This window comes from Peromyscus maniculatus, chromosome 9, assembly GCF_049852395.1.
Source record: "Peromyscus maniculatus bairdii isolate BWxNUB_F1_BW_parent chromosome 9, HU_Pman_BW_mat_3.1, whole genome shotgun sequence".
Lineage (NCBI taxonomy): Eukaryota > Metazoa > Chordata > Mammalia > Rodentia > Cricetidae > Peromyscus > Peromyscus maniculatus.
The window spans coordinates 6,266,206-6,283,743 of NC_134860.1; the positions used below are offsets into that span (position 1 = coordinate 6,266,206).

Sequence of the window (17,538 nt, forward strand, 5' to 3'; positions counted from 1 at the left end):
ACCTTAGAAACAAGGTGGTTTTGCTATTCTAATCTCTAACAAAATAGATTTTAAACTAAAATTAATCAAAACAGATAGAGAAGGACATTTCATATTCATCACAGGAAAAATCCATCAAGATGAAGTCTCAATTCTGACCATTTATGCCCTAAATACAAGGGCAACAATATTTGTAAAAGAAACATTACTAAAGCTTCTATCACATATCAAACTCCACACACTGATAGTGGGAGACTTTAACACCCCATTATCACCAATAGACAGGTCTGCCAGACAGAAACTACACAGAGAAGAAGGGAACTAACACTTGTTATGACTCAAATGGACTTAACAGACATCTATAGAACATGTCACCCATACACTAAAGAATAAACCTTCTCAGCACCTCATGGAATCTTCTCTAAAACTGAATACATACTCAGTAACAAGGCAAACCTCAACAGATACAAAAAATGGAATAACCCTCTGTATCTTATTGGATCACCATGGTGTTAAGTTAGAATTATCAGCAGACTACCAAAATTCTTGCACATAAGCAATAAGCCTCGACACAAGCTCCTTACTCCCCTCACCCACTGCCCAAGCCTAAGAACTAAATTACAAATTCTTACTAAAAACTGTCTTGTTGCAGGCCTGTCAGTCTTCAAGGACATCTCAGGCAACCTCTTCTTCACTGACTCATCAGCTGTGAGGCACATTTACCTGGACAGAACTGCTGTGTGCTTATCACCCTTATGTCTAAGAACACACAATCCAAATCCTGTTGACTGTCATTGCATTCTGAGTATGACTTCGACCATGTTACCCTCTGATGTGTCTTCTATCATTTTCAATCACTCCTATAATTCCCCCTTCATTATCCTAACAACCACTATCCCTACTATGAGACACTCTACCAAGAGCAATCAGCACACAATCACCTGCTAGTTAAGTTAAAGATTCACCACAAATTAACAGCTCCCTGTACTTCTCACACGCCAACACCTGTCAAGACATCTTGAAATACATAATGAGCAACCACACACTACTGCTTCTATACTCTGATTCAGGCCACAGGCTCTGCTTTTCATTTGAATGAAGCAGAACAGCCTGTGTCCCCATCTCACTCCTACCCAGGCATCAAGTTCTGCCTCTCAGATGCACTTATGAAAATTAGTTTGGGGATGAGGACACCATGGAGTTCATCCTTACTCTGAGAAATCTTGGACATGACACAGTGGTTTCAAGACAGTCAGCAGAGAATTAGGCATAACAACTACCTGCTTTTCAAATCATTGTTTGTATTATGGTCCAGGATTCCAAGTAGTTCATTCCTCTAACAGGTCTTCTTCTGTAGCTGAATGGTCAGTTTTTCCACCATGTTCATCCCCAGATCCTGCTAAGTGAGGGGAGAGTTGGGATGATGCCTTTCCAGTAGTCCCTGGAGGTAGATAAAACACAAGTGTAATTGTATAGTTGGATGACACAGGGCCAGGAGAGATAAGGCTAAGTGTATGGTAAAAGGGCCATGGAAAGAACTTAACCACGAAACCCTTAAGACCAGGGCAAGGAAAGAACCTTCTGACCCGGACTTGTTCCCAAGGCCATGAACAGGGTCAGGAAAAAGAATCCTACCAATCTCTGAGCTTGCCCCAAGATCAGTCCACAAAAGTCCCACCAACCCCAGGCCAAACTGGAAAGTTCCCCACTCTCAAGTAACTCTATATATAGCCTGCCTTCTCCTCAAATACTTGTGGCTTCTCTCACAAGCAGAGGAGTCACCCTCTTGGGGTTTTCTCTCCCAATAAATATATTGTGTGAGGCATGTTGTGTGGTGTAACTTTGTGGTATTTCTTGTCTCCTGATTGCCAGGATACCTTTCAGAGTAGAGCTGTAACACTTGCATTGGGAAACCTCCCCCTACCAGAACAGAGCTGTTATGTTTACACTGGGGAAACCTTTCCTGCTGGGGTTGAGCTGTAACATTTCTGTTGGGGAAGCCATTCCCCTTAAAGCTGTAATACTTACACTAAGTCCCAAGTAGAGACCTGAGAGAGGGAATGTTTGGAATCTGTGGAGTCCTGAAGAACAGGGCATCTATCCTCATGCTGGGGCACATAAGTCATATCCCTGTCCCCCACCACAGTGTCTAGATATGTGCCTCCATACCCACTGCAATACCATGGGCTCTGGAAGTCATAAGCTAGTCCAGGATTCTGGTTTGGAGGACAACACCAGCTCATATCTGATATGATGTAAGTTAAGTCCTTGAGTTCATAGTGCTTAGCACCACCAAGCCTTGACCACCTGTGTCTAGGACCAAGAGCAATTGAATGGCTGAGAGCTTGGTGAATGCCAGGGGAGTTAATCTACCTGTCAATAGCATCAGATATACATGGAACATAAAGGAATCCACTGATGCTGAATTTCAGCAGCACCTTATTCTGACAGGGATCCCTCATCTATCATCCTGTGCCTCTTGATGCCCTGTTTCCACTCTGAATGAAATTAAGGAGCTCCCCCAGCACAGTATCTGCAGACTTGATAATTCCTGGATCTCTGCCAAACAAACCTCAGAAATCCCTCTCTGTGTCTGCTATTTAGGAACCCGGAGAAGCAGGATAGGCACATTGTTTCCCAGAGTCTCCCAGCTGCTGAGTCCCATTCTTGAAAGGCCCAGCTCAAGGCCTAACTCCTCCAGGGAGCTCCCCATCCCCTGCACAAAACTGACTGCACCTTCCCCTGGAATATTTATTTCTTGATGTTTACCCTGAGACAGATAACCAGCTTCCTTCTGCTTCTCTCTCTTCTCCATGATGTCCATTCTCTTTCCCAAGTAGCTTTCTCAGTCTCACCATAATGTCTTTGTGAATCCCAGAGGCACTGTACAAATGCCCTAAGTGGCAGTTGGTGTTGCCTCAACAGTGGTGACATCAAGAGGCTGCTCGGGGCTCTCCAGGGTACAATAGAATGTTCAGGGAAGTTACCGTTAGGGTCACTGCCAACAGTCCTAACCTATGTGCTACTGAGCTCTTCCCCAATTAGCCAGTAGTTGTCCTTTCTAGGATTATTCTCAGAGACACAGGGGATGTCATTCAGTACCTCTTCCTTACAAAGCCAGAGAGCTCTCTCTGCCTCATTAGAACCTTTTCATTACTTATCTGTAGGGAGTTGAAGACTAACTTTTCAAAAACAGCCCAGGGAATGGCTCTTCCCTTCCTTAAGATCTCTAATCAATAAGAAGGATGTTTAGAAAGTGACTGGCAGGTGAGAGACTGCCCTAGCAGGATCTAAAAGCCCAGACAAGTGGCCCTCTGTGGCTTGCTGTGGGATGTTCTCTGTGCTGTGAATATATTGATATGATTGATTGATAAATAAAATGTTGATTGGCCAGTAGCCAGGCAGGAAGTATGATAGGCAAGACAAGCAGAGAGGAGAATTCTGGGAAGTTGAAGGCTGAGGCAGACAGACGCTGCCAGATACCAGGATGAGAAGGAGATGTTAAGATACCAGTAAGTCAAGAGCCACGTGGCAAGGTATAGATTTATTGAAATGGGTTAATATATGATATAAGAACAGATAGCAGAAAGCCTGCCACAACCATACAGTTTATAAGTAATATAAGTCTTTGTATGTTTACTTGGAGGACATGAGTGGGAGAGATTTGTCCTGACTGCCAGCAGGCCGGGACACAGGAAAACTTCAGCTACAGTGGCTATCAGTTCTACCAACTCTCTATAGGTAGTGTGTCTCAGAGGTCACCTGGTTTCCTCTGCCTCCCTGCACAAGGTGACCCACAAGACAGTCTCATTGGGATTATTCACTGTTGCCCATGATGTGACTTGGCTTGGGAGTCTTCAGTCCTCTTTTGTCAGAGCCAGAGGAAAACTGGTACTATCCACAGGCACACAGGCAGTGTGTGGGGTGTCCAAGTACTTTCTGGATGCTTCATATCCTCACATTGATGGAAAAGTCATGCAGGACAAAACTTAGTCATCAGATTCACCACCCCTTCCTCACCGACAGCTCAGGGCACTCAGAGCTGCCAGAAAGTGGACAGTCTCTCTCCTAATACACTGCCTCTAAGAGGCAGAAAACTATGAGTTTCCTCATTTTTTAAACTCCTATAAGAAATGTTCTCATTTCTTGAGATGCATTAGAAAACACAGGTATATTTCAAAAAAATAAGATGTGAATTATCATGTCATGAACATGAACATGTGTGTATCTAGTCTGCTTTTTTTGGAATAGCTAATCATGTGGAGTCATATGTTGAATATGGATCTTTTTCCATCATGAAATGGATGTTCATGTTGTAGGCCATGTGATTCACACCCAAGATACCATCCCTGTTTGCAACCCTAAGCCTCTTGGTACTTGCAGAGATCCATCTCTGCCTGTTGAGTTCTAAGGTTATAGGAGTGTAATACACATCTGACTACTAAAGCTACTTTAAGAATGAAGAGTTGGAAATTGCTTTTTTATTTATGAAATTACAGAAATTCGACTCAATAGGGGCTTTAAAGGGGGCATTTAGTATATCCAGTGTATAGCCTTAGCCAAATATAAAATCATAGAAAGAACAAAAGAACCAAAAAGTATCAAACACCAAACAAAACAAAGAATATCAAAACCTGAATTGAAACAAACACAACAGCAAAACAAAACTATTTACACTAAGAAGCATTCTCTTCTTGCACATTTAGTGGCACTATCCTAGTGTCCAAATACCACTATACCCTGTGGTTGGATTTGGACACAAGTTAGAAGACAACCATAACTGGCATCATGGTCTCTTCAAGACAAGTGCAGTCATGCCACTCTGGGGCTTTTAGGTTAAGCCCTTGTCAAACTTGATCTTATGCCATGTTGGCCACTATATGATTCTGTCTGCCAACATGTGTCTGTGTGTCCATTCAAGAGCAAAAATGACACAGGGAGCATCTCTTACCAAAAGACATAAAAGCTCATGGTGACATCCTTCCTAAAACATCTCTCAGAACAATTCTCTTCACCATCACATGTGCATGAAATTGAATAGCTCCAGCACTGGACAGGAGTGAGAATATGATACTCCCTTTGTGTGGTCTCTCTGGGTAGCAGCAGGACATCAACACAGTTTCCACTGACAAATCTCCATCCACATATGAAGAGCTGGGGACTCAGTAGGCTAACAAAAGTTCATAACAATAAACTTTCAGAGCCACTGTGAATTGAAACATATTCTCTCTCTACATTGTTGTGGCCCTCACTGGGAATACTTGCTGGTAAATGTCAGCTTTTACTGCATAATTCTTGGTGTTTTTTTTTTTATCTCAAGCGTCTTCCTGATGGTTTCCTTACTCCATAACTAGAGAGACACATGAATTAGATTATGGATGGACCACTTGCAAGGTGGTTGATATTTTCCTCTTTGTGATTCTACAGCTAGAAGTATGTGTCTTGTTCTGAGGAGGCCTTGACTGTAGAGTGGAGAATGTCGGGCTTTCTGGTTGAGTATGGCTTCCTTCAACCTCCTCAGTTCTTGTAAAGGATGCTGTCAGAGAAGAAAAGGCAATCAGATCTAAAACAAATTTGCTGGGTCACTGATTAGATAAATTCAGGGCCTATTCACACATAGAAAACCAGAATCAAGGAAGAATTCCACCCCACAAATGCCATGTTGCTGGAGAAGGGATGTCATGGTGGCTCACTTGCTGATGACACTTAGTGCTCCTGCTGTAGCAGCAGCTCTGTGGGCAGGAGGCTCTCATCCTGAGCTGTGGACTGTTCCAGCTCATGTAGGAGTTTTTCTGACCTGGATGAGGAAGGCAGTTAGGGCCGCGTCCTGGTGGGGTCTGCCATGTGACCTGCCAATCTGACATCACACAAACTCAGTTGTGCTGAACAGTCAACACTGAACTTTGGCAGCAGTCATTGTTTGTATCCCTAAGAGATAAGTGTCACAGAATAGCTGGACCTTGAATTCTTTTCTGCCCATAAGTATCAGATGTTTATATGAGTAATGTATGTTCTGTGCTCTATGAGAACAGGCCTTTTTCCTACAGTCTAGGGACATCATTTAAACAAAAGGAATAGCATATTAAAGTCATACATAACAACATAGTTGAGATACACAGAATGTTCATGATGAGTTTTTCATTCACCACCTCATTTTTATATAGAGACTTAATACAACTTTGCAAACTAGACAGCTGAATAAGGTGATGTGGAAAAATCAGCTCTCCTGCAAAATAGAGCCTGTCATGCTAGAGCAGCATTTCTTGATTCATGTGTCTGAGAACATTGCAACTTTATTTACTCTGGGAATAAACAAAACCAGCTGTGTTATCCTTAGGTCTACAGCTGGAAAACTATATCCTGTTACTCCCTGAGAAGTCTGTTCCACAACATTCTACGAAGGTTCTCAATAATTCTCAGCAGAGACATCTGCCTGAGTTCATCCTGCCAATGACTAAACTTGTTATATCCCCAGTACACTTTACATGGGTAATGCTCAGACAATGAAGGGAGCCAGTGTGACATCAAATAGTGACAATGATGTGAATCTCATCCCTACAGGTGTTATTCCTGAATAAACATGTAATTTCAGATATGGTGAGACATAACTTTAAATCCCATCACTTTGAAGGCATAAGCAGGCAGATCTTTGAGTTCAAGGAAAGCCTGCTGAGAAAATACCAGAGAGATCAGAAGGGAGAGATGGGACACGAGTATAGACCCAGGGAGTATCAAACATATTGTTTGCTGGACAGAAGTTCTTGTTGATAGGACCAGCATAATACTCTGAGTTCTGTGTTGGTCTACCCCTGCTTGGAGCAAGGAGTCTTACTGATAAGCAAAAGCCCACGAAGCACAGAGAGCTCTGGTACAGGGGACCCAGTTGGCTCTATACCCCAACTTCAGCCTGGGTTCATACCTCATCTGGGAGACAGTCAAATGATGCTGCAGCTTTATTGCCCAGTGTTTTTGCTGTGTGACCAGCTCCCTCTGCTTCAGCAAGCTCTGGAGTCTCTCTTCCATTCTTTGCTGCTCCTGTTCATTTCAAGATTGTGTCCTTAGTGGAGGGTTGAGTATAGTATAGACAATACATTCTCACACAAGTGCAAGCACACACAGAGGATCCCAAGAGCTTGCTATTAAGTCAGTCTCACCAAATTTCAATTTCATAGGAACATGAGAAAGCATGTTTCAAGTTCATAAGACAGAGACTGACAAAGAGAGAAACCCAGTGGTCTCCTCTAGATGTCATCCACATGAAATATGCACTGCACTCAAATGTGCCTCTATTTTACACACACACACACACACACACACACACACACACACACACACACACACACATACTCACCACAGAGATAGATTGAGAAAAAGAGTGAGACAAAAACAACAAAGTGATAGAGGACAGTTCTCTTTAGAATAAGCACACCAGCCTTTAGGAAAAGTCCCCAAACTCGGCTTTCCATCCCTGGGAACTAAAATGGCCTAGGGGAGCATACTCTGCTTAGTCAGTGTGTGTGGAGGTGGTTAGAGAATTTTTTACTCTTGAACTCAAGTCTGTGTACAGAAATCCTCCCATCATAATGACATGTAGCTGTGTGATGAGTGATTGATCTGTTTCTCCCCTTTGACTACCAGTTCAAGAAGAGTATCATGGATTGCATGCCAATGACCAAGATTCTCTGAGGAGACTCACTTCACAGAAATACTAATGCACAGACACATAATGAACAATTTTATGTCATAAAGTGGGTGGATGGATGGGTGGATGGAGGAGGAAAGTGATGAGATAGAGCACAGGTGTCTGGATGGGTAGACTTGGTAAAGTTACATAAGTAAATGGTGCTGACCTACTGTGACCCAGCTGCCTGTCCTACCTGCTGTTGCTGGTTCTGGAGGTCACTTGTCTCCTCTTGATCCTTACTGAGCACTTGCAAATCACCCAAGTGGTACTTCAGCAGGACCCAGTCTTCCAGTAAGTTCTCCTTCTCCTGCCTCAGCATGTCTAACTTCTTTTTCAACTGAGCCTGCTCCATCAGGAGCCGGCTCTGCAGATCATTGGAAACACACTCAAAATAGTAAGACTTTGCCAGCCTCCACTGGTCACCCCTGACTCCATGTCTCAGCAACCCATCCTTACCCGAGGTTCACATGATGATGTAAACAAGCACCTTCAACAGTAATGAGAGTGGCTCTCAAGACAAAAAGCAGAGAAGAGCTATTTCCTGCAAGAATCAAACTATTTATGAAACCCCCCTAAAATAACAGAAAGCCATGCACTTCCAAAAACAAGAAGAGTACCCCACTTGTCCTAGTCACCTGTCATGAAGAAACACCAGCAGGTAATGTGCAAGTACACTTGAGGAAGTGGGAGACCCGAAGGGTGCATAGATCCCATAACAGTCATTCCCTGCCTGACAACTCTCTCGTGAGGCCAATTGCTCTTCTACCTAACCAGAGGTTCTCATATGTGTGTGTGAACCCTTTGGGATCTAAGGAACCTTTCACAAGGGACACATATTAGATGTCCTATGAAGACATTTAGATTAAAATTCATAACAGTAGCAAAATTACACTTACAAAGTTGCTACAAAATAATTTTATGGTTTGAGGCCATCAGAACAATGAAGCAATGTATTAAAGTGGCACAGCATTAGGAATGTTGATAATCACTGATCCAGAGGCTACTGAGTATGACAATATGGTGCTGTAGGAGCTAACAGTTTCTCTAACCCTTAGCAAAACTGAGTAAAGAGGCATAAGTCCAAATCTACTTTAATGCTGCTGGCTAAGAAGCAGAAAAACTAGAAGCAGATCTGCAGACCCTGCAGTCCAGAGACAAAGAAAATGAGAATTGGACATCGTACAACAGTTGGGGGCCCTGCCAAGATGAGCACTTACTAAAGGAAGACTTTCTCCTTGATCAAATCACTGAGATTCTGTGAGGCCTCCATATTCTCATTCTTGAAATTCTGCAGGTCTGCCATGACCTACTGATGTTCCATCTTGAGCTTTTCACAGAAAGGATTTGGCCTGTGGTAGAGTCTGGACCCAGAAGCAAAGAATTCAATGAATACAGGTCACATAGCACATGAGTGTAGGGTGTGTTCTGTACTATTTCAACCCATGAGATGCCCCTTCCTGGCTCCTATGTACTCGAGCTCCTATGGACCTCCAGCTGCTTCTTACACTTGCACTTCTGGCCACAAGCCAGCAAGGGCAGGGTGTTAAGAAGAATACAGCTGGGACTGAATGAGCTCCCTCAGGAGTCATGCCACTAGCTTGCTATGGAGTTCCCACAGTCTATCACGGGTCATGACCCACTAGAAATTGTGATGTTTCTTCTGTTTTCAAATAAGAGATTCTCATTCCAGAGTGCCTATATTGACATGGAGGCTAAAAATCACATCATGAGCATTTCTGAGGATGGGATGCAATATCATGATAGCTTCATAAATTCCCCCAGGGCATTCCTCATTGGCAGCAAGATAAACAGACTGGCAAAGTGCTATGCTGCCCAAAATGGGGCTTATTCCACAATAGAGAGCACATCTAGATACTGAGATAAGCAACTCTTCATGGTCAACCACAGACCCCTGATTGTATGGTGAAGAGGGACACATTTGCACAAACACACAAACACATAGACAAGATAGAAGGATGAGAGAGAGAGAGAGAGAGAGAGAGACAGAAAGACAGAGAATCAGAGAGATAGAGAGATAGAAGAGAAAGAAAAAGAGAGACTGAGAGAGGGAAGGGGATAGAATGTTGTCAGTGAGATGCCAAATTCATGCATACAGTTGTATCATCTCAGAGAGTACCAAGAGCAACAAACATCAGTACCAGGCCTTGCTGCCACATAATAAGATGTGGGACCATGCCTCTGCAGCTGCTACTAGGATCATCTAGCACACAATGTCTTGCCAGGCAAGTAATACAAATTATAGCATTCTCACACTAGCCACCACTTGACAGGATCTCTCCAATTTCATGCTGGGAACTCACACACTACTGCCTCAATTCCTGAGTTATGTGATTCAGGCCACAGGCTCTGGTTTTCATTTGGAGGAAGTAGAACAGTCTATGTCCCCATCTCACTCCTGCCCATGTGTCAGGTTTTGCTTCAGGGAAGCATTTAGAGAAATTGTGTTGGACAAGGGGACACCCTGAAGGAGCACCAAGCCTCCCAGAAGCCAATATTTTAGACATTTGAACTAAGGGTGAAATTGTGAAATCAAGACAGTAACCATGTATTATGAAACAGTAAATACCTGTTGTCCAAGGATCCTTCAGATACTCAGATGAGGCGATCTCTCAGATAATTCCGTTGGGCTGTCATCACCTGGGGCTGAGTGGTCAGACTTTTCACCTTCTTCTTCACTTGCCTCTTTGTGAGGCTGGTTGGAGTGGGTGGTGGCTCCTTGGATGCCCCTTTGGTGGATGAACACAAGTGAACTTGCATTGTGATAAGACATAGAGAATGTACAGGTCACCCTGAGACTGAAGAAAGTGTTTGAGAAAGGATGTAAGCAAACAATTCAATGACACCCCAAAGAATTTTGCCCTGGATTGAGATGCCCCTGCCAGGGGTCTCAGGTCTCCCATCTCTTTGATGGGAGAGAGGTGTCTCAGCCACCTGATTTCCGCTGCTCCTTTAACACATGCTTCAGGTAACTAAGGCGAGAGCCTCCTCAGGTTTATTAATAGCACTGGACTCAGCATTCAACTTGGTTTCAAGATTTACTAGTCTGTTGCTATCAAAGCCAAGATAAAATTGACACAGTCCATAAGTACTCAGGTCATTAAAGATGCATAAATAACCTGACAGGTCACTCTAAGCATATGGCAAAAATGGAGAATCCACACAGGGGCAGAATATGGTTACCATCCTCAACAAGACTCCTCAGTGACAACGGAGGGTCCACAGAACTGGTGGGCAGTAAACAAATGAAGCCACAGAGGTTGAAGTACATTGATGACCTGTTTTTTGCTGGGCACACTTCACTTGAACCTCCTACCCCAATGCTGGCCTTTTTGTCCCCTCTCAACCCCTACCCTCCTGTAGGATTGAAAGGCAAGAGCTCCCAGCACAACAGCTTTGGCCTTACACGCTCCTGACTTCTGGAGCAGACAAATTACTTCTAGAATCCTTGAATTACAGGAGCCATGACAAGCAGGGACGTCCAGTTGGTTCCCAGAGACTCCTACCTCCTGTGTCCTGTTACTGGAAGATTCACCACACCCATGTCCTTCAGGAAGATGCCAATTTCCTGCCCACAACTTACTGTACTATCTTCTGGACCATTTCTTTCTTGTTGTTTTAAATAGAGGCTGAAGGCCAGCTTGTGTCTGCCTCTCTCTTGTCTATTTTCCCTCTCTATTCGCTCTACCCAACAGACTCCTGAGTCTTCCCAACATGTTCATGCCTGAACTTTAAGGGCACTGAAGCAAATCCCCAAAGGCAGTTGGTGGCGCTACAACACACATGACATCAGAAAACATTCTAAGTTTCCAGGATACAATAGAATGTCCAGGGAAGAGACCCCCTGATGTAATGGGGAACTGACATTGCGTTCTTGCTAACCAGCTCTCCTCATAACTCACCAGAAGTCAGGATTCCCATTCCAGGAATCTCTCCTGGGACTCAAGGGAATTGCTTCAGCACCCTTGAATTCTCTGAATGTTTGGAAATGCCTAAGTACTTCCATGTAGGAAAGTGAGTATTCATCTCCTACTAAAGTATATGTCCAGAAGGTAATAGTATGATAGAAATGTATGTGAGGTATGATTCTCCACAAGTACCTGCATCTCCTTATTACCAAGAAGTGATAGACTTAATGATAATGGGAAGGACACTTTTTATGAGCAAGGGACATCGAGGTCATGATGGGAAAAAGTACAGAGATAATCAACCAAGCTAGTGGAAATGCATGAACTGTGGACCAATAGCTGAGGACCCTCATGAGCTTTCACCCAGTGACTGATGGAAGCAATGAAAAGATCCACAGCTGAGGTCCAAGCCGAGCTCCAGGAGTCCAATCGATGAGAGAGAAGAGAGATTCTATGAGCAAGGGACATTGATATTATGGTGGGAAAAAGTATGGAGATTGACAGCCAAACTAGTGGAAACACAGGAACTGTGAACCAATACCTGTGGAACCCTCATGCTACTGGACTAGGCTCTCTGGTTATGAGAGACAGTATTTTAGCTTGAACTGTCTGGCGGGCCCCCAGTAAGTGTGATCAGGATCCATCCTTGGTGAACGAATGGTCTTTTTGGAGCCTAGTGCCTATGGTGGGACACTTTATGCAGCCTTGGTGCAGGGAGGAGGGGCTTAAACCTGACTCAACTGAATGTATCAGGCTCTGCTGACTCTCCATGGGAGACTTTGCCTTGGAGGAGGTGGGAATGGGAGGTGAGTTGTTGGGGGTAAGGCTGTGGGGCGGGAGGATGGAGGATAGGAGTAATCTGTGGTTGGTATATAAAATGAATACAAAATTTAATAAAGTAAAAAAATAAACAAGTTCCTAGTATGGAGCCTACAGAAATTACTGCTGGAAGATAATATGCAGCTCATTAAATTCAATCCCCACCTCCCACATTGGAGCTCAATACTGCCTTTAATTACAATTCCTGGATGTCTGACACCTCCACACAGATATATGTACAGGCAGAATGCCAAAACACATAAAAATAAATAAATTTTTAAACAAAAAATTAAATTTTGTTTATTTTTTTTCTGTGTAGTGGTTCTGCACACTTTTGATCCCAGTACTCAGGAGGCAGAGGCAGTAAGATCTCTGTGAATTAGAGGCTAGCCTGATCTATAGAGCAATTTTCAGCACCACCAGGGCAATACAGAAAAACTGTGTCTTGAAAAACTGTACAAGATTAGGAGGAGGAGGGCGAGGAGGAGGATGAAGGAGATGTGGAGAATGAGAATGAGGAGGAGGTAGAGTGGAAGGATCAGGACAGGTGATGGAAGAGGAGGTGAAGGAGGAGGAGGTGAAGGAGGAGGAGAAGGAAAAGGAGGAGGATCGGAAGGAGAAAGAGCAGAGGAGAACAAACCAGGCTGGGTAAATGGCTCACTGTGTAAAGTGCTTTCCACACAAACATGAATCCTACATTTGAAAGCCAGAACCCATGTAAAGCTGAGTGTGGAAGCTATTGTATCTCTAATCCTAGTGTTCCTATGGTGAGCTGGGAAACAGAGACAAGAGAATCAATAGAAACACAGCCCAGGTTTCCAGGCAAACTCAGTACCAAACACAATAAAGAGGGGCAACTTGGATGGCTCAGCTGGTGAAAGAACTTGCCATGAGGCCTGATGACCTACTTTGTTCCTTGGAACTCATGTAAAGTTGGAAGGAGAGGATAGATTCCCAAGGTTCTCCTTTGATCTCCACATGCAGCAATGGCATGCTCACACCTCTCCCTATACAAACTAAAAATACAATCCAAAGAGGCCCAGTCTCTTGGTAGAAGGTAAGAAGCAATACCTGAGGCCATCCCTGACCACAACACCCATGCTCACACTCACATAAAAACAAAAGCATACATATCACACACAAACACATATCACAAAAATCACACACACACACACACACACACACACACACACACACACACACACACCACAGTTTAAACAACAACGAAATTACCCAGAACTCCTTCACTGTCTTACAAATCATTCAGACATCTTTAAAATACTACCTGGTACACAAATGAATTTTCAAATTTGACACTCAATCCAGTGGCCCAGCAGAAATGAATTTAGACCAGAATATCCAAGTCTCAAGTTCTAGTCACCACTCTGCACACCCTGGGAGTCATCCAGAGCTGGATGTCTGTATTCATGCTTTAGGAAAACACATTCTGGTCATCACTGCTCTGTATAAAATCTTGGTCAATTCTTACCTCATCCCAAGATCTTCTCTTATTCTAGAATTGTCTTGAGCCCCATGACCATGGCTATGACAATGCTGAAGTATCACAGCACTGGTGTCATTGTGGGCCAGAGCTGATCTGAGCATCTTTAGCCCTTGTGACACTGGAGCCTCTATATAAGCTGGGTGTGTTTAATTTTGCTTGCTGTCTGTCTCCCCAGGAAGATAGAAGCAGGGTGAAGTTTGATTTGTTGTCTAGTGCTCATCCTCAATGCTAGCACAGGGCCACTGTACAGTAAGCACTTTAAACAGGCGAGTCAGAAGTAGGACATGGTGGCACATGACTTGATGTCAGCACTCAGAAGGGAGAGGTAGGTAAATGTTTGTGAGTTTGAGGCTTGCTTGGTCTATAGAGTGAGTTCCAGGACAGCCACAGCTACATAGTAAGACACTATGTCCAAAAACAAAGAAAGAAAAAGTGAGTTGGAGAGTTGGATCAACAGTTAGGAGCACTGTCTTCTACTGTAGAGAATGAGGCTTTAAGTCCCAGCCATCATACTGAGGTTCAAACACACTCTTCCTGCCTCCTCAGGCACCAGGAACACATTCATGGATCAAACATACCTTCAGGAAAAACACACAAATACATAAAAATGAAATAAATATTAAAAAAGGAAAAAACAAAAATTAAAATAATATTCAAATGAATGCCAGGGGCTTATGAAATGGCTCAGCAGGTAAAGACTTGTTGCACAAATCTGGACACATAAGTACAATACCCAGAATTTTTTTAAACATGGAGTGAAAAAAATGAGACTGAACAAAGTTGTCTTCTGACCTCCACATGTGCTGATATACAGAATAAAATTTTGTAACAATAAGAAAGAGAAAAGAAATTTTCAAAAAGGAACAGAAAAGAACTGTCAAATCAGATTGGAGGTATGGCTCTGTGATAGAGAACGTGGAAGGGCCTGTTTCCATTCTCGGTACCAAAAATAAGGCATACTAAAATGTGGAAGGAAGTGAATTCACGCTCCAATTCCCCTCAATTTAGCATCAAGGTGAGGGTCCTGGATCTCAGAAGACCTGACTGGAATCCCTGCCTAATTGTCCGAGGTCTCTGTATTGTCCCTCATCTGACCTGGAGCCAGGATCAGGTGGCCACTTTGCTGCAGAATCCCCCTAATCAAGGACTACACAAACCTGAAGCCTCTTATCCTTGAACTTTTCATAAAGGCCCCTTCTCAATAATGCCAGAGAGGGTGCTTCATAGAGCTAGATCCAGAACAATAGGTAGTGACACTTCCTCCCTTCTTCCCCACATTTCTGCCGCAAACCTGGCCCCCAACTCAAGAATCAGAGCCAAATGCTTCTAGCATAGACCACTTTGATCAGCCTCTCCATTTCCTTCTTCACCTGTTTCTTGGTGAGGAGGGTTGGGTGGGATGATGGCTCCATTGCAGTCTCTGAGGGGAGATGAACACAAGTGAACTTGCATAGTGACAAGGCATGGAGGATGGACAGACCAGCATGAGGACCAAACAGAAAGATCATGTCTTGAACCAAGTGACAACCCAAACATATTGGGCCAGGCTGAGATCACCACTCTGTGGATCTTAGCTCTCCAGTCACTCTGTACAGATGTGGCTGTGTAAACAGTCAGGTTTTTTTTTTCTGTGTCCCTACACATGCTTCAGGAGAACAAAGACCACCTCTTCAGGGATATTCACAGAGGCACAGGATGCAATATGGTCCAGAGCCCCTAGCCTGCCTGTGGGTTCAGCAGCCAGGATAAAAATGGCCCACCTTCATCAGGAAGCTCCCCATCTCCTGTGCACCACTCACTGTGCTTTCTCCAGAACCATTTTTTGTTCCTGTTTTACTCTGAGACTGAAGGCCAGCTTCCTTCTCCCCCTCTCTGGTCTCCAGTCATTCTCCATTCTGTCTCCCAAGTAGACTCCTCAGTCTTGACTGCATGTCTAACGATGTACCCTATAGGCACTGAAGGAATGCTCTAAGCCAGCTGTAGCATTACAACACTGTGAGATCACAGGGGATTCCAAGAGCTCTCCAGGATACAACAGAATTTCCAGAGAAGGGTCTGCTGATGTCATCAGGAAGAGCTTTTTCCACCGTGCTAATTCGTTCTCCATTAACTGACAAGAAGCCCAGGTTCACTTTCCAGGAACCTCTCTTGAAACAGCAGAATCTATTCAGTAACTCCTCCTTCCAAAGACAGAGTTCTCTTAGCTTCATTGGAAGGGCCATAGTACATCCTAAGTTGGGAACTTAGCTGTACTATCCAAACAATGTCCAAGAATGTCTCATTCCTTCCTCAGTATCCCTCTATTCATCAACACGAGCAATTAAATACTATTGAACCACAGATGATACCCCAACTCCTTTCATTTAGAGTTCAAATTAGAACGGAGTTCAGACACTTATACTCCTGATGAGTACCTTGCTATACTTCCCAATTCCCAGATTTGTTATAGGACTAGGAGTAGACATGCTCTAAGTAAGTGGTCCTGCCCAAGACCTCTGACCATAAAAGACTTTACAGGAACCACTACTGTTCTTCCTCAAGGGTGCTAAAGATGGTGTACAGTCTTCAACTGGGAGTCACAGGCTACAGGGCCCTTTAGAAGGGACTCAGTTTACTAGGAAACTACACGTTTCTATTTCCTTTGCTTTTAAGGCAGTTAAAGGCAAATAGACAGTGCCTAGGCAGGGACTAGCCATCCCTCCCTGGACCTCACATCCTAGGTACTTTTCCAGGAATGCTTTGAAGCTGGTTTTCTTGGTTCTACAGCTTCTGGTTTCAAAGTAAAATAACAACTAACACTGTATGTCTCTCAGACAGAAGAAATAAATAACAGTAATATGTTTACATGAGTTCATCAGTGGCAAATCCAGCCTAAGTGAGGAGTAGGAAACCAGGACTGTGCCCTGGCCTCTCTTGGCCTAGACAGAGGGAGGAGCAGGCTCATGTTAGCCTCCTCTGCAGATACAGAGTGAGGTGGAATGGACACTGACCAGGCTGAACAACCGTCCTGAGCTCCTGCAGGTATGGTTACAAGCAGACTCCTAGTTAACATTCCAAGGAGCTCCTACGGATGCCATGGCCTTTGTCTGACCCTGTGCACAAGCATGCATCCATCCAAACGATATGAAGTTCTTCCATTCAGCAGTTGACAGGACAAGGAGCCAAGGACAGGAATGGTGACCTTCTGCCATAAAATATGTGACAAAAATAATGTAGAATTCACCTGAATTAATATCAGGGGCCTTCTGTGAGGTTTGGGGTCTATGTTAACGTTATGCAATAGCTTGAAGAGCCCAGTTCCTATATTCATTGGATATATGATGATGATGTACTTGGAAATGCCTGCAACCATCCTGAACAGAAGTCAGAGAGCTGGATTCACAGAGTAGAGGGAACATGACTGAACCAGGATTGAAGACTTGGAATCTGAGGTCCAGCCCTACCACGTACCTCCTGGCTGAACATGGCTCATCATTTTCCTTCCCATGTATATACCCTAGGGGGATGGCCAAGGAGCACTGTCTCTGGATTGACAGTGCCTGCCTCAGACCAGCAGGTCACCAGTAGTCAAGCCACTTCTCTGCAACAGGAGTAAAGTTCAGGAGATAGACAGGCTTTGAGAGTGT

General features: G+C 43.9%; 1 protein-coding gene across 3 annotated transcripts in view; it reads right to left on the reverse strand.

Annotated features, from left to right (window-relative positions):
* LOC143267226 (uncharacterized) overlaps positions 1-12,919 on the reverse strand; it is a 121,155-nt gene extending 108,236 nt beyond the window's left edge. The window contains exons 1-4 of one of the 3 annotated variants that reach the window (XR_013042167.1): positions 10,322-12,919; positions 6,899-7,014; positions 2,749-5,515; positions 1,260-1,420 (exon numbers count right to left, since the gene is read on the reverse strand). The gene's annotated coding sequence lies outside the window, so the exon portion shown is untranslated. Of the gene's footprint in view, positions 1-1,259; positions 1,421-2,748; positions 5,516-6,898; positions 7,015-7,856; positions 8,600-10,321 lie in introns of those variants that run through there. The other 2 variants (XR_013042165.1, XM_076544251.1) reach the window with 2 other exon arrangements.
* Positions 12,920-17,538: the final 4,619 nt, after the last annotated feature.